The sequence below is a fragment of the Psittacula echo genome, assembly GCF_963264785.1.
Source record: "Psittacula echo genome assembly, chromosome: 4".
In the NCBI taxonomy this organism is placed as follows: domain Eukaryota; kingdom Metazoa; phylum Chordata; class Aves; order Psittaciformes; family Psittacidae; genus Psittacula; species Psittacula echo.
Window position 1 is genome coordinate 48,308,245 of NC_137738.1, and position 22,918 is coordinate 48,331,162.

Genomic DNA, 22,918 nt, shown 5'->3' on the forward strand with positions numbered 1-22,918 from the left:
CAAGCCTGTGGCATGGGCAATTCTATCAAACACCAAGGGCAATAGCACCACAGGGGAGGGGAAGCTGGGAGGGGGAACAGGGATGGGGAAACAAAAAGGCATTACGTCAGCAGTCTTTGCTGGGGAATGTATATCTCAGTTGCAGCTGACCACAAGGCTTGACGCAATACATCCAGCTATTCAAACTGGGATAATACACTCCAAAACAGAGTGCAGGGCTGTTGCATCTTGTCTCTGACTCCCTCCTCCACATCCACCTAGGGGTATGACTCCTTCCACACCTTTTATTCACTTGCCTGAAGTGCGGCATTACCCACTTCCATTCATCATCTCCCAGAGGGGGAAAAAAAAGAGAACAAAGAGGTGTTTGTGAGCTCAGCAGGATATTTCACAGCTTGTAATTTGCCTGTAATTACAATTAATGCAAGAGAAAAGAATAAGACTGAGGTACACCTGGATTTGGTTTTCTTGTATATTCTTTAATTTAGGCAGATATATCAGGGTTTAGAAAAGATCTGCTATGTACTATATTTGACTGCTGATTTCCTTGAGGAAATGTAAGTGTAATGCTCTACCTCATCACTTTAGTTAAATACTTGCTGTTTCTTTGACTCTTTCAGTGATGGTGCTGGGGTCTCTTTATTTAACTTGAGCAACAAAGTCACTTCCATGTGGCAGCTGGATAGGTATTCTGAGTTTATCTGGGTAGACCCAGACAGGAGAAGCAAAGCACCAGAAAAAGACAGATAGTAGGGACTCCCCTATGAAAAGGATTTCCTGAATGATTAAAACGACAACCCTCTTTTTAAACAGACTGGAGTACGAGCAGATAAGCTGCTCCATTCACTGGTTAGTTCATTCATTCATTCGTCTCCATTCATTCTCTTCATTATGCCAAGAATATGGCCAGTCCACTTAACCCTTCAGGAAAGAAAGTGAAGCCTACACCAGCTACTAATTTGAAAGCCAGGGTCAATCCTATTTGGGCACAGAGATACCAGATTTAAGAGCAGACCTGGAAAATACTAGCAGGGTCACTCAGAGGAAAAAAATGCAGTGTTTGTTGACATTTGTTGTTTCCAAAGTGGTTTGTGGAAGCCTCAGATAGATAGCCCAAACACCACATAAAGTCAGCCTATAAAAATGGTTCTCATCCAAAGCTGCTTCTCATGGAATCATAGAATCGTAAAATAGTTAGGGTTGGAAAGGACCTTAAGATCATCTAGTTACAACCTCCTTGCCATGGGCAGGGACGTCATTTAAATATATTACTCTTGGCGCATATAAGTTTGATACTCAGCTCATCAGAAAGTTTTATCTGTTTTTCAAAATTGCTCTAAGTTTTTTAGACAAATGTATTCTTAAAGAAGAAACAAGAGCTTGAGGTTCCTGTATGAGGTCAGTTATTGGCAATTTTCTTCTACCTCTATTTATGGCTAGGACAAGTTATCACTGGAAGGCTGTACGTCATTTTGTTCTAGAAGCAGAAAAAAAGGGTTGTGTGTTTTGTTTTTGTTTTTTTTTTTTTTTTCAGAGCTATACTGATAATCAGTGACTTTGTCATTGGAATAGATTGTTAATTGCAGTCATATGTGAAGAAACTGTCATAGTAATACAGTCCTGGACAGTGGATCAGGATAAATAGCCATCTTCAGTTTCTAAGGGGTATCATTTTATCAGATGTTCCATTTTTGCTATTGTGATAAAGATAGATGAAATCAATAAAATGAGTTTAGAGACATAAAGGAAGGAAATTCCCTCCCTATACATTTCTGTCAATAGATATATGTATTCATTGACATTTCTTTTACTCTATTATCTTCCTGACAGAAAATCCTCTGTATTCACACATTAATCACATTGTTCCTACGTCAATGCTTGAAACTTGTGCAAACAAGAAAACCTACATTTTCATAGTGTGTTGCCGGCTCCCAGGAATATATCTTGCATTTGCTGAACTGGTGACTTGCTGCATTTAACTAATAGGGGGATGGGGGAAGATGGTTAAGGAGAGTTGATTTGGTTTCCCACCAAGGCTCCAGACACTGTCTGAACAACCATCAAAATCCTGTGCATACAGAAGTATAGCTGCTAGGGTTCTTGATATGAGTTTAGCATGTGATGTTGTTGTTTGACAACATCACCCCAGCACCAGAATACCGTAACAAACACCAGCAACATGCTGAATGCAACCTACATTCATAGTGAGAGGCAGGTCTTGCCCTGCAGAGCTTAGCAGACCTGACTGCAGGGTGAAGTATTGCTATCTCCACATTACTGACAGATGAGTGAAACTGAAAGGAGATTTGTTGTCTGGGCACTGCTTAGGCTTCTCAGAGATCACCATTAGGTCTATGACAAAACAAGGGATTGGACTCTGATCTCTCCAATTTAAAATTACTGTGGCTGTCTCCTCAAAAAGCTCATATTTCTAGCACAGGTGCTTTTCATGTCTAATTCCAAAACCTCCATATCAATCTAGATTAGAACACCCCATGTTTCAGGAAATGCTACTATTTTTTCAACTCAGATTTTTTTGGAAGAGAGTACCAGATGTATCTGCATTGTTTTCATTTTCCACTGAGCCTTATGTTTTCATCGAATTGCAGTCCTCTTTGTTGCTTTGGCCAAGAGTGCAGAAAGGACTGGTAGAGCTCTGTGTGTTTTTAGGTTTGGATGAAAGTGCATTCAAACATGGATTTCAATTTGAGAACCAGAATTTTGTAAAGCCTGGCTTATTCTCTGATGACAAAGCAGTGACCCTCTGGGATGCTGCCTGCTGTGTCAGATGATTCAGGGTATGGGCTAGTCATGTTCAGAGGTCAGAGAATAGGAAGCAAAGGCTGAAATTCAAAAGCAGCACACTTAATTGAAATAAAAGGGAAAATAGAAACTATTGGTTTTGCAGAATACCCTGTAGCATTCACTGCCGGCAGGGTTGGAACAAACAGACAAGGACATCATCCACTTAAAATTTGTGGAGTTTGAAAGAAAACCAAATGATGTACAATACCTATCTTTTTTTTCATTGCAAGAGGTGTAAAAACTAATTATGCTTAGCATCAGGATGATATTTTAATAATTAAATATTGTTTTTTAATTAATGACAACACAAATCCGAAACAAGAAGGAGAGAGAAGAAGATGTGACATATATAGGCACAAGTAGAGAATCTGAAGTTACTACAATGAAGAACTTATAAACACCATTGTTCACATAATCTTAGGTCTTGGAATAAAAGCATGACTTTCTGGCAAGGCTGTGAGGTTAAAAGAGAGATTATTGTCTCATAACGCATAATTACCTTCACTCTTGTTACTGTCCCTTTCCGTGTCCACTTATGTTGCATACTGGATACCAATATAAATAGCCCATTAACTTGATTTGGTTACTAAAGGCTGGGAAATGTCACTTTTTCATATACTAGCTGCATTTTGACTTTCCTAAAGTTCAGTTAAAAAGATTTTGTTAATCGGCAGAAGTCAATTAAGTCCTCTGTGAGCCCCTCTGGGAGCTCACAAAACTCATCCTTCAGAGCTGTGCAGGATTATCCACAGAACTGGGCTGTACCAATTTAGAAGTTCACTGAATGTGGCAAACCTGCAAGTATTTTATTGCTGTTCAGCCAAAAGGATATCCCAGGGCAGAGGGGCCTTTCATTGCCACCTGCTGCCATCCCTGCCGGAGGGTTTGTGGAAGTGGGGGTTTATGGTATTTGCACTACCTTCTGCTGCTGCATTTGCTTTCCTTATAAAGCCTTTTGGATAATATTTTGCAATGTATGACTTCCCTCATCTTGAAATAACATACCACGTTGCAAAGCGCAATGCAATCAACATGGTTAAAGCAGGACAAATTATGAACTGCCTGTGCCAATTAAACACTGGCTGATGATAGGTTAACCTCTGTGAACACAGAAATTTATTATCCGCTTAGGTCTGGCCAAGACCAAATACAAATTTATTCAGAATGTGAAGAAGATAAATGACTGATAAATGGGAAAAGCAATAGCTATCTTCCAGAAAAGGTAAAAAAAAAAAAAAAAAGGAAACTGGGCATGTCTTAGAGAGGAAGTTTATTGCAGGGATTAAGGATTTGCTAGTCTGAAACCTGATAAGGGAAAGATATCCATAATCCCTTTTCACTGATAAAATTTATATTAATTAGCAATTTAGGTCAAGATAAAGCGAATGTGCAAAAAAAGAGAAAATCCCTATCTTTGTTTCTATGCAGTTTTTCCAAATATGTAGTTTGTGGAAACCATGCCCTTTTCCATTCTAGGTTGATATTTCATGGCATTACACACGAGTAGCTTTCTCCATGTACAAGCTGAAGAGGCTAACATAAACATCATCACACATGAAGATGACAGCTCAGCCTGCATTAGAACTTAAGGCAATGAGCATCTGAAGGACTGAATTACCTGAATACCATTTTTAGGCTTGTAATAATTTAGTGATGCAGATAGCCCTTGAAATCTGTACTTCTAGCTGACCTACAGATTATGTTCCCTCTGGTAGATTGTGCTGCAGTGGGGAAAGGGTTGTGCTCTCTGGTCTGCCACTTTTGCAAGTCTAGAAGTCCATTTCATGACTGGAATTACCTTTTCTTAGGGTTACTGGGGGCTTACCTAGAAGTAAATAAGTGAGAGACAAAGCTGACTGTACTTCATAAAAATACCAGCTTCATATGGGATTACTGCTCCTTTTCTTAGATGTTTGGTCCAATGTCCCAAAAGTACATAAATTTTAAAGTTGGTATCCTGAGACGGGGATCCTGGCTGACTGCAAATGAGACAGAGTTTTGCTGCAGTAGAGACTTCTTTCTCATCCCACTACTATGGAGAGAGGTGCTGAGCATCCATGGCTTTCTTGGCACCAGCCAAGGCTGTAAGCACCCAACCTTGCCCTTTCCAAAAAGTAAGTTAACTTCTTTTAGTCTCTTAAGATAGACTTTCCATTCCCCAGTCACCCTAGCAGACAAAGGCAGCTGTCACATTTGCTGGCCTGGAGATCTCTTTGGGGTTACCAAAGCATATGTATATTCCTCTTTTGCTGTTCTTTCTCACAGAGTCCACTTCACACTTCTAACCTCCATCCCACTCCTCTCTTCCCACTCTTGCTCTGTTTTGCTGAACAGGTCTCCTGTGTGTCACTGGCAAATTCTATGACCACAAACCCTGGTTCTGTATCCAACCCAATTCCATTACTGACCTTCCTCTTGTTCATACAGTTTTAGCTATTTTCTTTCTCATTATTGTTTTTGCAAGAGTACTTTTATTTTCAATTTTAACTAATTAATTCCCTTGTGTTATCGCTGTCTTACTGAGTTACCAAAGACCATATGAATAAGATTATCCACATTTGCCTCATCAAAGGAGAACATCGGGCAAGTTTGGCATCCTGGTAATGTGTTTCATATGTTATCTCCTTTTCTATTCAACTCTTTAAAATTTGCTCTCTCTTCAGATGTGGCAAGTTTAGTTTCTGTACACATCTTCCCAGAAAGCTTTTTCTCCCATGCTGTACATCTTTCTCCTCCTCGAGAACACAGACCACAGGATTAATTTTAAGATTTGCTTTTTATCTCAGCCCAGTCCTTCTGAGAAACATTCTTATTTTTCCCTCTCTTTTTTAGTTTCAGAATCTGGCTGGGTTTTACCAGACCCACTCACAGCTGTTCTACCACTTTCAGATCCTGATTATCCACCATCACTAATGTAATAGCAGTGGGAGGAAGGTTCCTTTGAGAGCCTGCTCTAGCTCATTCCTTTCAAGATCAGATTAGATATTGCTTGAGCCTGAATAGTGCTTTAGTCTAGTGCTTCATTACATGCATTCAGAGTTGAAGATGGCTTCTCTTTGGGGAAGGGCCAGCCATGAGATCTCTGAGTCTTCTGCCAAGTGCATATTAACACTGTTTTAAAGGCCACAAAGTCTGGAGTTAAATTCTTAGAGTAATCCTACCCCGAACACAACGTCATCATTGCTATCATAACTCAGCTCAGCAGCCTCAGTATCATTTACCCTCAGTCTGAACATCCAAATTGTCTGAAAAACATTGTGATGCAAGAAACCGCCAGTAAGAACAGCGCAAAGAGTTTTGGATACCCTTGGCTGTGTGGGAAGAGGTAATGCAAACTGAGATACTGAGAAAGCAGACAGCTGTGTCTGCTGAAAAATCAGTGTAGTTCCTCCACCAAATGGGAAGCGTGATAAATATGATCTGCAGCGGCTGTAAAGAACTAAGAATTTGGAGCAATTCAGTGTATATGTTACCCTATCTGCTAATTAAAGACAAGGTTTTGATGAGGGTTACAAGCTCAGAGGAGGTCAAGTGTTGTGCCCTTGGAGAAAGGAATCAGAGAATTGAAAGCAAGGGGAAAACTTATATCCTTTTAACAAATTGGCTGATGTGGAGAGGGAGAAATTGGAAGGACAGCAACTGTCTCTGAAGAAAAACATGTAAAGGGAGATGCTAAAGTAATGGAAAAACAAGCAAGATCTAAAATCACAAGAGAGGCTTGCAAAATCAAATCAATAAGGCAGAGGTTTTTTTCTAAATAGCATGTTATCACAAAATAATTGCTGGTGGTTGTTATTTACAACTGTTACTTTCACAGCAAGATGATCAAATGCTCAGAGAAAGAAAAAATTGAATAGCTCTGAGAGCAATAAATTTTACTGTTTATTGAAGGCTCTGCACTGACAGATTACCAAATCAGCTTACAAGCAATTAACCAAGTCTCAAATATCCTGATGAGGTAGAAAATCATTCCCATTTCACAGATAAGTGGACAAAGAGAAAATAGGTAACTAAGTTCAACAAATTATTATAAAAGACAGAAATTACTCTTCTTTCCTGACCCTCACTGTAACTTTCACTCACTAAAAGCAAAAAGTTATTTCCTTTTCCTGGAACAGCAGCAGCAAATATCTGCTAAAGTGTGCTGTGGCTGGAAGTTACTCAGGACTTTAAAGCAGCTTAATGACACAGGCACAGAAAAATACATATATTTCTTTAATGGTCAGAATAAGTGTCTGATACAGTCCTAACATGTGGCGGTGGCACCAGAAGATGCTAGAGACTGCATTAATTTTGAAAAGCTGTTATTTCCAGTCTACTCAGATCATATGAAATTGCTGAAGAAAAAAGCATGAAAAACAGAGGTTCTGCCTGCCTTACAAAAACAAGAGTGCCAAGGGATGTGTTTGTATTATCAGAGTCTTCCAGCATGTCCAAAGACTCTTCCCATACTGTGATGCATCGGGAAAAGCTGAAGAGGTGAAAGCCCGAGTCTGTAGCCTGCTGCGCTCTGTAACTCAGTGCTTATTTCACTGCTCTTGTGTCACTCAGAAGCAACACACACCACTGCCTCAAACATGCAAACTTCCGTATAACATCAGAAGCACAGACAGTGAGCTGTGCACGGGGCGAGGGCTGCTTCTTTTTACTGTAGATATGTGAAGACATTTATTTGATGTGCACCACCACATCATAAGTGTCAACTTATTTATTTCCCAGCACCAATGAAAGAGGAACTAAATATGCATGTGGTCAGATGAGGAAGGTCAGTAGCCAAGGGTCCACTTGTTCAGATGCCAACAATCTTCTTAACTGTGTTTTTCAGGGCCACGTATCATAGAATGGTTTGGATTGTCAGGGGCCTTAGAGATCATTTAGGTGTCTCATAGGCAAGGACACTTTTCACTAGACCAGGCTGCCCAAAGCTTCATCCAACCTGGCTTTGAATGCTGTCAGAGATGGGGCAGCCACAGTTTCTCTAGCCAACCTGTTTGTGTCTCACCACCCTCACAGTGAAGAATTTCTTCCTTATACCTAACCCAAATCTACCCTCTTCCAGTTTAAAGCCATTATCTTATCCCTACATGCCCTTGCAAAAAGTCACTCTCCAGCTCTTCCTCATCCAGTGGACTACACATGGTGAAAGTGCCTGCCAGTTAAGTATACATCAGGGCTTTCCTCAAAACATTCTAAGTCTAACCTATGAAGAGGAGGCGGAACATCTGCCGCTCCACTGCCAGCTGCCTACAGATGTGACACAGGGCTGGAACATGCTTCTAGGGTCCACACTATGGAAAGGTTCCACTCTTACCTACCCACAGCAGAACTCTTCCAGCATCCCAGTGGGCTGGGAGTTTTTCAGGTGGCATTTTTAAAGGGCTATCTTGCACTAACACTGAGTACTCAGGAAAACAGACTTCTCATTACAACTCTGACTGTGGTGTAGTCTCTGACCCTGGGAAGCCACCTTAGCTATCCTAACAAATTCCTTCAGCCAAATGTCTAGATTGCAAGCTGTTTGAGGTAGAGAAAAAGAGACTGAGTTTCTACACCACCTAAACAAGTTACATTCAAATCTCAGTTGAAGCTTCATGAACACAAATAATATAGTGAAAATCACTGGCTATTGTTGCTATTAAAATAACTTTTTATATGGCTGATTGGGTGAGAGTTAGGATTTTTTGCAACTACAGATGGGAAAGATATCTTCTGGTTTATTTCCTGCTCTGTTTTTATTAGATATTTGCTAGACTGTCTCGCTTCGGTCAGTTCCTATGTATGCTTTTTACTGGGGCAGTTAAAGGTCTTCAAATAGATAGCAAAAATCAGTAAAAAAAGTTATTACACCAAATGCTTGAACTGCAGGTCAGCAATAAAATTTGTAGATGTATTGCAAAATAAACACCACCCAATAGGCCACTAAAATTGCTTGAAATTCTTTCCATTTTATGTAATAACAGATTAGTGAAAAAAGATGTAGTCCTTTCACTATCTCTTGTTTTGGTAAAAGATACCAGCATTTATGTAACAAAAGACTGTTAAATTTTAACAGCTTAACTGTAAATAGGCTGGAATTTGATTATTATAATTTATTTCTTGCTTTAAAATTAATGGCATTTTAAAACACATTGTAATTGTTTGACACCCTCTGATTCATGTAAAATTTTGGACCCCTCAGTCCTAAAAGGTCATCTTAAAGCTGTGCTCCTTACAAGAACAGTCATTGTAACACCGACTTTTCTGCTTGGAGTGTTGGAGTAGCCCTCTATTCTGTGGCAACAAAATCACTGTAGGAATCTTCTATGTAAAACCTTTCTGACTAACAGCTAGGCTGTGATGCAAAGAAGACCTATAAGAAAAGGAATTCGAAGAGAAGATAATGGAAAGTAATGTTGGAGGAGGACAGCCTGTGATATAAAAACCTATAATAAAGTTAACAGCTCTGCTGCTGATGAAACTGTGTAGTTGGGAGAATGCCCAGTATTGGGAACTTACAACCTGCAGCTAATTATTACAAACTGTGATTCATTTCTTGTTTGAACTCTTGTAAAACTTCCTTCTATTGTTCCATTATAAGAATCCTTTAAATTAAAGGTTATGTAGACTATTTTAATAATAAACTAAAGGTAATTCAGCGTGCAGTGCTCAAAATGTCATCTCTGCCCCACAAATAAAGTGGTATCTCCATGATATGCAAGGACATGTGTTCACTCAGTCAAGACCTGATGTCTTATTGGAAAAAAGGTCCTTGAAATCAACAAAAATGTATTAGATTCTCAGGATCTTTACCTTTTGATCAGGTGCTTAGGATTATAACCCACATGCTGTGATCAAGAAATGCTGAAATGTTTTCCTAACTGTTTTTTTAAACTCATAATCCTTCATTCTATTACACGTTACACCAAACTTGCTGCCTGTCCACATAACCAGGATCTCACCCTATTGTACAGCAAGTGAGAAAGAAGCAAGATATGTCTATTTTTGTGCCCAAAATACCCAAGTACCATTGTCTTGGTCTGAACTGTCTTTGGTGAGCAAGCTCAGCTGTGACACAGAACTAATTATTCTAAAGCACCATTTAGTTCGGAGCACATGTGGAGCAGAGGTAGCAATAGACATTATCTAATCTCTCTGCCAGAAGTACCTTCAGAGATCTGCTCAAGTACTTCAGCTCATATTCAACCTCAGGGCCCAAAACCAAAGCAATCTTTAGCATGACCCTTTCTTCTTATTCTGACAGACTGGAGGTGTGATGAAAAGCACGTTCGCTGTGCCCCCAAGCTGTGTGTTCAGTTTGCACCCTGGCTCCGTGTTGTCATCTCTCTTGCACCATGGACACTCTGTCCCTTTCTACAGTGATATCACTGACTTCAGCCTGATTTCCTGTTTATCTATAAAACCAAGACTTTTTATTTAGGACTATTAGTCAGGGCTGATCTTGAACTCTCAAAAAATAGATGAACATAAATGCTGCTCAATGCTCAACAGCTCTGTGGCTGTGCATCCTAAAGATGCAGCCTTCAACCGGAGGTGTTTACTGACTATCAGGCTCCCAAGATCTGACTTTTGAGCAACTAGTCCCTTCCACATTGAGTAAGGCACAGTTAGCATGTGGTTGGGCCAGCATTATCTGTACTGCTTTAAAGGCTTGGCATTTTGAGAGAACCAAACAATGCCAATATTTCCATTACCTTTCTAAAACCAGGGCTTTTGATGCATCCATATCTCACATTTCCACAGTCACTTTTCTGTCACTGTCTGTTCATAATTCCTGTTCTGGTTCACTCTTCCTGGCTCTGCTTCAAATGAAACAAACAGGTTTATCAAACAAATGGATTTTGCAGAACAGATCTCTGTGTGGTAGGGCAGAAAAGACACTCCTGCTGCCCTGGCACCAGGGCAATACCTGAATGTCTCCTCTGCCTGTTATCACTGTAACCAAATCCTTGGCTGCATTGGGTTGATTTAGGTGCAGCATCTCTGGCCAGCACTCTCCTAAATATGTGTAGACAATGTGAAGTATCTGCTCCTACATCCAGCCTTGGCCAAGAGTTTTCTTCCCTTTAGAACAATCATGCAGTGAAAGGAGAATTTGTGCATGTGTCATTTCAAAAAAAGGAAAGACCCTGTTATAAATCTTCATGCACTGATCTACAGTTCAGCCAAAGTGTATGAGAAGTCTAGGAACAGATCTGCTAGATTTGGTGTAGACCTGTGTCTTGAGTCCCAGCAAGGCAACTGAGTAGCATCCTCAGTGCTTTTCTACTGAATTTCCTCAATTAGTCTTGACGATTTCCACACTTCCCAAAGTATTTCCAGACAGAATAACCCCCAGCTCACTGAATTGTTCAAAGAGGCGCAAGATCTAGACCTAACCATATATGTTAATGCATATTAACATACAGCTTATGTGTATATGTACGTGTACATGTATCTAGGCATACATTTTTATATTGTCACTTATCTTCCTGCCTCATGAAACAGGGTGAGTTTTGATGCCACACCATCAGCATTTCTATACTGTGTCTCTATTTTTATTTGAACAAGCCTGTATTCTCACATAACATGCTGTGGACAGGGAAGTTCTGTGGTACATCACTGCCTGACTAAAAGAAAAAGAGGTGCATAACCCTCTCTTAAAATTACTTTTTGTAATGGTTGTTTCAGGTATAATATTTCATACAGCATGTCAGACAAAACAGTCTCTTAGCTCAAGGCCCTTGACACCATCAAGACTCTTGCAGACATGGAAAGTCAAGAAGCAATGTAGTCCTCGGGAGAGATCTTACTCCATTCATTACCCTGGCCCTGACACCTCTCTTTCAGTTCCTGCGTTTCAGTTTGACAGTGTCTCCCCAATGCATAATGTCAGGAGTTAAATGCTCTTGGAGGAAATGGGGGATCTATGTTTTTGATAAGGAGATTGTAAGATTTGATTCATGTTGTCAGAAGTGTCCATTAGTGCCCAGTTTACCTAAGCCTGCAGTTTCCATGAGTACACCCTCTACCAGCCCTTCTGTGAGAGATTCAAAATTTTTTATATTGTTTATGGCTCTTCTTTTGTGCTTTGCTTCTGAGTACAGCGTTGAGGGAGCAAAGGTGACTGTTCTGGGATGTCTTGCCTGGACTAAATAAATTCTTGCCTTCTCTATTTAAGATTAATTAAGAAACGCTGAAAGAAAAAAAAGGTCAGACCTACCCTGAGATTGTTCATTCCATCCCCCAGTTATTCAGTATATAGTAAGCCTGAAAGAGCTGTAATTAGGTATGAGAAAAGCCTGATGAAGTTCTCTTTCTGTATAGTTCCAAACATGCTGGCAGTCTTCCAGAAGTTAAATATATAAATAAATCTTTTCCTATTCACCAAATTTCTTCTGTTCATAATACTTCTCCTTTTTTTCTCTCAAAAATCTAACCCACCTGGACCTTTCCTATGTATTAGCCAGCGCACTGAATAGGCCTGTACAGAGATGAGGGGAGAGATTGCTTCTCCATCACAAGCTGCTAGAGGGTCCCAGCCTACCGCTGTGCTTTATAAAGCTCTTGGAGGAACTTGTGTGACCTTTGGAAAACGCCAGCAGCTTCTGCGCTCAAATATCTTTGTATATCTGTGCATTAATATGGGAGGCAGACACCCATGATGGGTTTCTGTGGTGTAGGTATGCTACTTAAATACTAGTTCCCTTGCCCTAGAAGGTTAATTGAAGGCAGGGGTGCCACAGTCAGGCTCTCCAAACTGCCAGTAAGCGGAATGAGTCACAGGGACTACAAGGAGCCAAGAGTCTGGTGCATGTGTTGCTTTTGAAAATGTTGTCTTTAGCAAAGGAGTCACTGGCCAAGTCCACAACGTTAGGCTGTGGTCTGATTTCCCTTATTTCATGGTCACATTTCTAGAAAAACTATTCAATCCTTTTAAAAACCTGGCTAACTTGTCTGTTTCAGGCATTTCCTCCTTCTACTTCCCTTCTTCAATTTCTGTTTTAACTAAATGAAGGTAAATCTTTAAGCAAAGTGGTCTCTCTATTCCACTTATTCTTTGACACAGCAATTTACATGGTTTAGTAGGAGCCCTGTTAGAGGATTTACATGCCAAACTGAAACCATGTAGATCTTCCTACCTGCAACACATTTTCAACAATAGATACTTTTCTCTGATGTCAGTTAATGTTTAACAGGATCAGCCTCAAACCCTCAAGAAATGTTGGCTTACTCAGAGGAAAAATGTGTTGGCTTCCAGTGGCTTTTACCCGAAATGACTTCAGAATTTTTCTTTTTCTTTTTTAAAGAATTAGGCAAAACCCACACACAACCAAGCATGTGGAATAACAGACTCAAAACCATCTGTTTCAGTTACAAGCGTCCCAAACCCAACAACCTTCACATGTGGGAGACTCCAGCCCTCAAGCTGGTAAGTCAGTATTGGTGACTTACACTTCAGCTTGTGTTTCTAAAACAAAGATCTTTACTGCTATCGTCTTGTAATAAAGTGAAGACCACAAGTAATAAAAAGGTGCTGGGCAATATGCTGCTTGTGTGTGTGAGCATGGCCCTGGAAAAATACTAAGCTAAGAAGGGAAATAATGTAAACAGCAGAAAGAAAGCCTCTCTTGTGTCATACTCTTGAGTGTGTCTGGTTTGCATCTGTTACTACATTATTCACTGAGGAACTTTTATTTCTTTTCTACATATGAATGACAGGTTTTGACTGGCAGTTTGAAAATGTGGCTTTACTCTGATTAACTCTACATTTTGCCTGTACTTAGCCCTTTTTAAGACCGTATTTCTCAAGCTATGTTAAAATTTGAGCAAAGCCAACACATGAAACAATTTATTGAAATGCCAGGCAGGTTTGACAGGTGCAGGAGAAATTGCTTGGTTTCACAAATTGAAACAGCTGCAGTTTTATAGGTGACGAAATTTCAGGGGGATGGGCTTTCACATTTGATAGTTCATCTTGTGTTTGCTGCTTTGTTTTTAAAGCACTGAGTCATTTCCCACTCTCCAAGGAGGACTCTAAGACCTATTCCTCAAGTGGATGAGGCATCTAATCTCCACAGAATGAGTGGAAGCTTGGTAAAAATTCAAACAAATTTCAGAGTCAACTGAAATGTAACTAGAAAATAATAGTTTTCTCCTCATGGGAATATAACAAAATGTTGCTTGCAGCTTTGGAAACAGGAAATGCTATAAACATTAGGTCCACCTTTCACATAGATTGAGCTAGATTTCATTTCATATCTTAAAAGAATATCATGCACACAGAGTTTTGAATCATTAAGCAACAAATGTTAACCTCATAAGAGTCTCTTATATTAAGTAGTTTTACTTTCACTCCATGCAATTGCTACAGGAAGATGTATGCTTTTCAAATTATTCAGGACTATACGTTCTATAGTGACAAGGTATGCATCAAGCAGTCCAGCTCCCCATAAATTCATTTTAATCATCCTTGCTGGGAGGAAATAAGATGAGAAATCAATGAAAGATCTTAAAAGAACTGGTCACATTTGGCACTGGATTAATTTGTCATAACACTAGAATCATAAAACCTTCTCCTAGCTTAAATCCCCACTGAAGATAGTGGTTTTTGACACAGGTTCTTCTGTGGTTCAGAATAAAGCAATCTTTTAAATCCTGATATAAATGATTGGTGTCTCACACAGCATCTTAGCTGGAATGACATTTGAAAAATGGTTAATTTGAGTGATCAGGGCTTTCTGTTTCTCCTCAAAAACATTCTTAGCAACTCAACAGCAAAAGCAAATTGGCCAAAGCTAGGAAGAGAAATGGTAGCTGTTTTCCTGGAAGATGCGCCTTTGAGCGATCACATCTTCCTTGACTCAGGAATGGAAGAACAAAAGCATTTCCCTTTCCTGTATTACCCAGAGGTCTGCAAGATGAGAGGACCACCCCAGGGCTCCTGAGTGATCAAATGGGGCTCATGACTGGGGCTGTGCCAGCCTTCCCCATGGCACTGCCGTGCCACACTGCAGTTGATCCCACCTGGTCTGATGAAGTCCCTGTTGCCAGGTCCCAGGCCAACCTTATCTTGTGAAGGAATTCATCCCTGAAAAAAACAGCTCTCACCCAGAGCTGACCCAGGAATACTGCAGCTTTCTGAGACATATGGTCTCTCTCACGGATCTGTGAATGTTTTGGCATATCTGTCTCACAGGCCCAGAAGGACTGGGCACAGCAAATCAGCTCATCTAATGGTCCTGGCTGCCAGGATAAAATATTAGGATGATATGCAGTATTATATAACAAATTACAAGGGTCACCTTCTGCCAAATCAAAAGGAGATTACTGAAGTGCCATATGAGGCTCAGATTAGGAATAGGAAAGTTATTAATTTCATGCCACACAAAGTTTTCTTTGCTCCTCTGAACAGCATGAAGCTTTTGACTGAATAGCTAAGGATGACTACTGAATGGGACTTTGTGCTGTACCCAGTCATCCATTGTGTTCTGCCACCGCAGCCATTATTCTTATGCTGCAGTTAAGCTTTTTAATGCTGTGATATTTCAGCTGAGACTACTGAAGGATGTAAAATTATTATTGCATCAGAAAACTGGAAGGAAGAAAAAGTACACTGAGATGTCTTTGTTTTACGTGGGTTATTTTTGATTCACCTGCCTTTGCAGCCCATCTGCATTGGAGCATTCATTCCCTGGCTCCTGTGTTGGGCTCAGGTGCTCACAGTACCCTGCAGACTGCTTTGAGGCTTTGACTAATAGATGTGGGATGTGGTGTTTAAACTCAAAGCAGGACTTAAAATAAACATTGCCTAGGTTTACTGAAAATTAGCTTTGCTCAAGTAAAATAGAGAACAGAGAAGGAAAGGTATGACTGAACAGCTTCAGACTATTTGGATAGGATTTGGGGTTGCATTGTTCATGTTGGTTTTATTTGACCTAGATGAAAAGCATTTTTAACTTGGTAGCCTGGAAAGATTAGATTTGCACATACACAATAAACCCCATTTTCTTTGTTTTCCTCTTTGACATAATACGCAGAGAGAGGGTGTTTATACACCAGCTTGGACAATGAATCTATTGTCTCATCTGTAGAAACAAGTGCCATCAGTGCTTACAATTGATCCAAGAGCTCTTACCTGATTCCAACACATCAGTTATTTATTTATTCACAGAGTAAAGAATCCCATGAGACTAACAACTGTTATCAAGGACAACCTGGGAGGAAGGAAGAGAGGAAAACCTTAAGTGGTGCCTGTTCAGTTGTTTAGATTTTTTTGTGCCACTTTTCAAACAAATCAGACAGTGAATATGAGGGCACAGCAAAAGCTTCTTTAGCTATGAATGTGAGATGTGGGTTTTACAGACTTTCTTCTGCACCACTGGAGCTGACAAGAGCTTTCTCACTGACTGGAACAGGAAAATCAGCCAAGCAGTTGTCTGTGTGCTCATTAACACTCATTGTTGGCATTGCTTGGTGGGCCTAAGTTTTCTGCTGCTTTTCACGCCTTCACTTACATAGATGCAACTTGTTCTGCGGGAATATTTAAAACCATACTTAGAGGATTCCAAATTCCTCAAGTCATTCTGGAATTGGTGCCGGACTACAGTTACTTACTGACATATTTTTTTATGAATCTTGCCTTTGCTGACTTGCTGGTGTGGCCTGTAGACAAGTCATTCGCACTTAAGATTGTAAAAATCTCTCTTATTTGCTTCAAGTGTTAACACTGAAAACTGATGACAACAACAAATACAGACACATTTACTATGCTTCCTCTTACACACATTTGATCTTTGCCAGCTGCTGTTATGGCCAGTGAAATATTTTGGTTGGGAAAGCGTGTGTTTGTGTGTAAATAGCAATACTGATTAAAAATCATAACAAAATCCCAGAGATACTCAACACAACATGATGAACCTGAGCAGAGAGGTGGCACAGAACAGGTCAAATTCTCAGCATGGACCAGGAGTGTACCTGCATCTGGGAGACCCACAAACACATCTCAGCCCTCAGACTGAGGTACATACCCAAGCTCCTGTCATGTTGGAACAACTGTGTTGTCCTCCTCCCTGTGCACTGGTTTCTATGGGAGGAAACATGGAGGTATGAGTTGAAAGAGAGTTATAAGTTGAGCTTGGTGATGGACATTTACACCAGATCAGTATGCCCAATGGGCATAAATCCATGAAGATGGTAGAAGATTCTTACACGTTCCAAATTAAACAAAACAAAACGAAAACCCCAAAACCACAACTATGACAGGTCAGTCCTCTAATCCAGCCCTTATAGTTCCAACAATTGCTGAGATGCCAGGAAGACCACTAAAGGCAAGAAGTTAAGACCATCACATATACCTTCTTGTGCTCTTCCTTATGATGTTTATTAAAGTCACACCTACACGCAGCCACAAAGATTTGGTAAAGAATTTATGATAAAACAGCAAAGGAAGAGAAGGATGGGAGGAGAAGCCAAATCCTAGAGATCCAGCACAGACTTTCCCAGGGATTGCAGGAGTTCTTTCACAGCCAGGGTTGCATTTCGCTGTCTTACAATAACCATGACCAGACTGTGCTGGCGCTCCTGTAAGGAACATCATCATTCCCTGCACCCCTCCACCCTGAGCTGTGGCTGATTCATCCTTTCCTCTCCTTCACATGTAGGCAATCTTTCTCCTGGCACACTTGAATGGCTGAACTCTCCATAAATCCAGTTCATGTGTATCCAGGCCTGGATGGAAACTGTATGTTCTGTTATTGGGCCTCAGCCTGCTTCTTAGCGAGCAGCTTCCCAGCTTGTAGAGAAAGCAGCAAATGATGACTCTGCAGTGAGTTGCCCTTCACTTTCCTTTTTAAAATAAAATGTGATTATTAATCAACAAAGTGATGTATCTCAGGGCTCTGGAGGGGAAAAATAGCTTGAGGTGATTTGACAAACTGATTCTTTTGCTGTGCTGCTTTTCCCATGGGATGTGACAAATTAAATGTCAAAGCCAGCCAGAGAGTAGTGATATATCTCAGTCCAGGCATTAATCAGCCTGCCTCTCATTTACCGCTTTCCATTTAAGTAGATGACTGTATACAGTTTGAACAATGGAGCTTTTCATTCTGTAATCTCCCTAATTGTAATTTAAATAGGCTTCCTGACAGTTGCCCTCAAGGCTGCAGGGGAGATGATTTCAAGAGCTCCATGTCCACGTCGGGCTTACATAATAGACGAAAAATTCAAATCCTAGTCTGAGGTGCAATTAGATAACACCAGGAAAAGGAAAGAAGGGATCGGATGAACTGCAACCAGAGAAGGAGAAAAGTACATTTGATATCACTGGGAGGCAGAACTAAAACACATGCACACGCACTGACCTAGATCACAGTCTAGGCATTTGATACTGTCTGGTAGTGAAATGAATATCCAGAGACTTTGCAATGCAACATGTAGAGTAAATAGGAGCTGACTGAGAGCCATAAAACCCCATGAACTGATGCAAACAGGGACCTTCACAAAGAATGGAAATTTTAAGTGCATAAAGTGGTTTATCTCAATCACCCACAAAAATAGGGAAAAAGCTGGTCCAAGTTTCAGAGACAGAAAATGCTGCCATACAAAGCATATGGTTGTACAGGCTGTCAGATTAGATTTGATACTGTTGTACTGATGGGTGTGATGTTTCACTGAGAATTGGTTGATACTACTGGACCTCCAAGCAGATTTCCACAGGTTCCCTTACACCATTTCAGCATTCAGTTTACCCTCAGTCCTCAGGAAATGTTTGCAATGTTAGATGGTGCTTCTAACAAAGCCTAACATTCTTGAGGTTACTTATTTACAACCCTATTCTTCAATCAACCCCATTCTTCAATGGCCTACCAAATTTGTCTACAAATGTATGCCCTCTTTTTTTTCACATTGGTATTTACTGCTCCAGAATATGGATCTTCACACTACGTTGCTAAATCCCACTAAAATTCATATTCTGCACAAGCTACAGGGAATTATTACAGCAAAGTGACTCTCACATCCACTAAGGGCTTAAGCCTGTAAGACACTAGGTCGTTGTATAAGGTGCCTTTTCCTTGCCAGTATATTCAGCACTCTTGAGAGTCAAGCCTTCAGCTGGGAAGCCAGCAAACAAGCTTGTCAGTGTCCTGGGAAGCACTGGGTTTCCGGAGTCTTCAAAGCCAGGCTGGACACATCAGGATGGAGATGGCCATCAGTACCTGCTTCCTTCCGGCAAAAAACACACCTGCATCAGTAGCAGCCCCAGAGAACAGGCGGGATTTTCTCTCATGGAAAATATTACTCATGATTACAGTGAAAGGGACTGGCTTATGAATACCTGATTAAAGTATAAAATGTGCTGAGTCGACTGATGCCATTGACAACTGAGCCGTATGAAATTAAAAGCCATATCTGTTTGCTATTACACAAGAGGAAAAGCCAGGAATGGGGGAAAAAAAAAAAAAAAGCAAGCAAGCAAGCCCTGGAACTTGGCAAATCTCACTTAATCACAGCTGGCAATTTTCAAGCCCAAGTGATTATCACTGTTGGATATCGTGTTTTTAGAAAGTAAAGCAAACGAAGGAACCGGAGCAAACAAGAGTCAGAAAATAAAGAGCCTTTTTTAAAAAAAATACTTGTGCACCTTTCAGCAATATTACAGGCCATGCTTGGGAAAAGGGTATTTAAAGCTGTTCTCTAAGAACAGTCACATTTCAATTTAGTTTAGGATTAGTGACAGACGGCTACATGTTGCAGCACCCCTTTGAACTCACCTATCTTGAAAGAATGGGGAATATTTTTACCAATTTTGTTTGCTGTTATTGTAAGAAATACAAGAAATACCAAACAACTTCGATTGGCTGCAAAGGTCCTTTGGTGGTCCAACAAAACCAGACTCAGAAAAAAAACATCCTAAAATATGATCAGAGTGGAGAGGTATACTTAAGCTTATTCCCAGCCATGAATGTCTGTGAGTGTGAAGCTGATTGCCTTTGTTCCAAGCAAATTGTTCTATCTCAAGGCTAAAAAAAATAAAGTATCATTTGATTTGGAAATGAGAAAATTTAGCTTTTGGAAAAGTTGAAATGAATTGCTTTGACATCTTCAAAACTCTTTTCAGAAGTTATTCAGGTTAGTAAATATATTAAAACTGATCATGTTTTACAGATAATTTTTGTCACTATCTTTTTCTTGATTTTTTTTCTCTCCAAACAAGGCAGGTCAAGGGTTCCCTGAAACATTTTGAATCAACTTCTAGCTAGTAGTGGTAAGGCAATATTTGACCAATCTCAAGCCTGTTTGCGTTGATGGGCATGGATGATCTCTTGCTCAGCCTTAGAAAGCAGCAAGAGTGACTAGCCCTGGGCATGACAGGATGCTGGTGAGCAGCTACTGCACTATGTCTGACTGACAGCTGCTCAGCTTACAGCACCAGAAAAACAGACTCATGTCCGTCTGCACAGGCCTATGAGGTTGTACCTTCAACAAATCAGTGTGGCAACAGTGAATCTCATAAATGCTATTATAGCTTAGCCCAAAACTGTTGGGTACTCCATGACAGGCATGTTGTAGAAGCAATTTACAACAGATATGAGTTCTTGATGAGAAAAAGGCTTAAAGAAACTATAATCATGACAGGGCAAGAGAAACTGAGAGCTCTTTCTGTTCTGCTCAGTCCTTTTCAGATTATTTCAGACACACTTAAAGAGTCAGCTGCTTATACTCTGTAATGGTAAATGAAGCTGCCTGAGGAGTTTAAAGAGCCTTGTTTTGGAAATGAAAGTACGGAAATCTTCAGAAACAGTTCAGAACAGAATTGCTTCCTGCAGCTAGGAGCAGGCTCAGGTTTATTTACTGGTAGATGAATATCACGGTAAGAATAAAAGAAAAAAATGGACTTAAATAATCAAACCCTCCTTACATCACCATGAAAAATGATGCACCTAGCACTGTGGTATTTGAGCATCATACAATGCCCTAAATAACAAACTAATATCTGCTCCTTCTTAATCTGTCAGCCAAGGAAAAAACTGTAAGAAATTTCTTTAAAATGGTTTTTCTTCTTTTGTGTAATTTAGTGTGAGAGGTTTTATAGTGAAACTGAATTCAAATAAAAAGGAAGGTTGACACTTTGAAATCTTTAGTGACATTTAAGATAGCCCAAGTCAAACAGAGCTATAGATCTAAGGCACTTGTCTAGTGTAAATATAAATATTAAATAGGTAAAAATCTTTGAAGTTTATTAAGGTTAAATTTAGACAAAAACCTATAGTGTAGACTTACAATTCAATGACTAATATATACACACAACTGAGTCACTCTGAAGAGTTATACATAATCTACGAACATCAATAGAAACCTGAGGCCTGAATAACTAAGCCCAGGGAAGTTGTTTTTCTTCAGAAGTCTGTTCTTGGCCTTGCTGCTATGAAAGTGCTGCCAGTTCATACTTCCAGTTTCAAATCAAGATTTTCAATGCTTTTGGATAGGAATACATAGTGAAAATCAGTGGTGAATAATTTCATATTCCACTCAGACTATTGGTAACAATCACCACACTTTTTTGTGCAAGTTCCTCTGTGTTATTTATGAATTTCAAAAGGCAAATGTAAGATTTGTCTTCAGAGGGATACTGAGGGACATTAGTCTGAATTAGCTGAAGATGTGAAACTAGAGGATGTCACTGAAGTCTTCATGGACTTTTCAATTCAGAATAAACCCTGAAATTTTAACTTGGAGAAACAGCTACAGAACGAAGCAAGCCCATCTTAATCCTGAACCAAGCCATTCACACAAGGGTTGACTGTGTATTTACCTAATTCATGTTCGGGCCAGCGGGCATTAATCATTAATATCATCCATGTAGGCAAGTTCTAAAAATAACAAACATGACAGCTCTTGACGTAGCACGCTGGCACCCACTGAAGTGGCAGCCCCTGCTTGGCTCCCCTGGAGCAGTCACTGGGCAGGTCTGTGCGTGCGGGCAGGCAGCACAGAGCCCCGGCTTGGCGCCTAAGCCACAGGTGAAGACTTCAGAAAGAAGAAAAACAACTCCCCTGGCTTAGCTATGCAGGTCTTGGGTTTCCATTGACGTTTGTACGTGATGTATTACTTTTCAGAATGAGTCAGGGTTATTGAAAAGTTATGTGTGTTTCACTGAGTCAGCATGGCATCCTGGAACAAGCAGCTGTCCTGGAGGTATATGAACCTGAACTTTGTCCGACCCAGAGAAGGAAAGCTAGAATTATTTTAAACCTTTTGCCTGTCAGTGCATTTGAACTGCGGGTGTGCTAACTTACTTGAACTGGTTCCAGCCATTTAAAAGAAAAAAATCAATGGAATCCTGCTAGTCCGTTCAATCTCAAAGCTGGATGCTCCCGAAACATTCCCACCTTAGTTTCATCAAAACTCTACTGCATTAAGCAGAACAACAATACGACCAGATCAATGTTTTTAATATTACTTATTTTTCATCTCTTAGTACAGGCTGTAATGTATAAATAATATGGACCTATCATGTGAAAACATCAGTTTAATCCAACATTTTTAAGCAGTAAAAAGTCATTCAGACAATAAGGTGTGCACCTGAGTTAAATCCAGGGGTCAGCCTGGAATAAACAATAGTAAGAAAAACTGTTTAAGTTTCACCCTGAAGTCAGGGACCACTTGCTGGTGCTAGAACCAGAAGATGCCACCTACACTCGGGTGTGTGCAGCTTCACAAAGTGCACACCCTGTAACTTTCTGTTATCAACACCATCCACAAAAGTTAAACTACTGGTGGGTAGTTTTTAATTTATGATTGTTATGCTGCTGAATGTATATTTCATTGCCATTAAAAGGTACAGTTACAAGATCATTTGCTACGGACATATTTTGCAGTATCAGGAGTACCAAGGTCACATTTCAAATGCTTCTTAGCATACAGGCAGTCTAGAAATCTGTAAATGGAAACACAAGATTGTGAAACAGTCGGTAAAGCTACAATAGAAATTATTGATTAACCGTGTCACTGCAAATGCCCTGAATTTGAAATTATAAAACCAGGCGTCATTGGGTCTTAATGAATCCTTGAACTCAGATTTGCATTTGAATTCTTGCCTGACTTGATGCTGTATAGAACTGAGCATTCTCAAGTG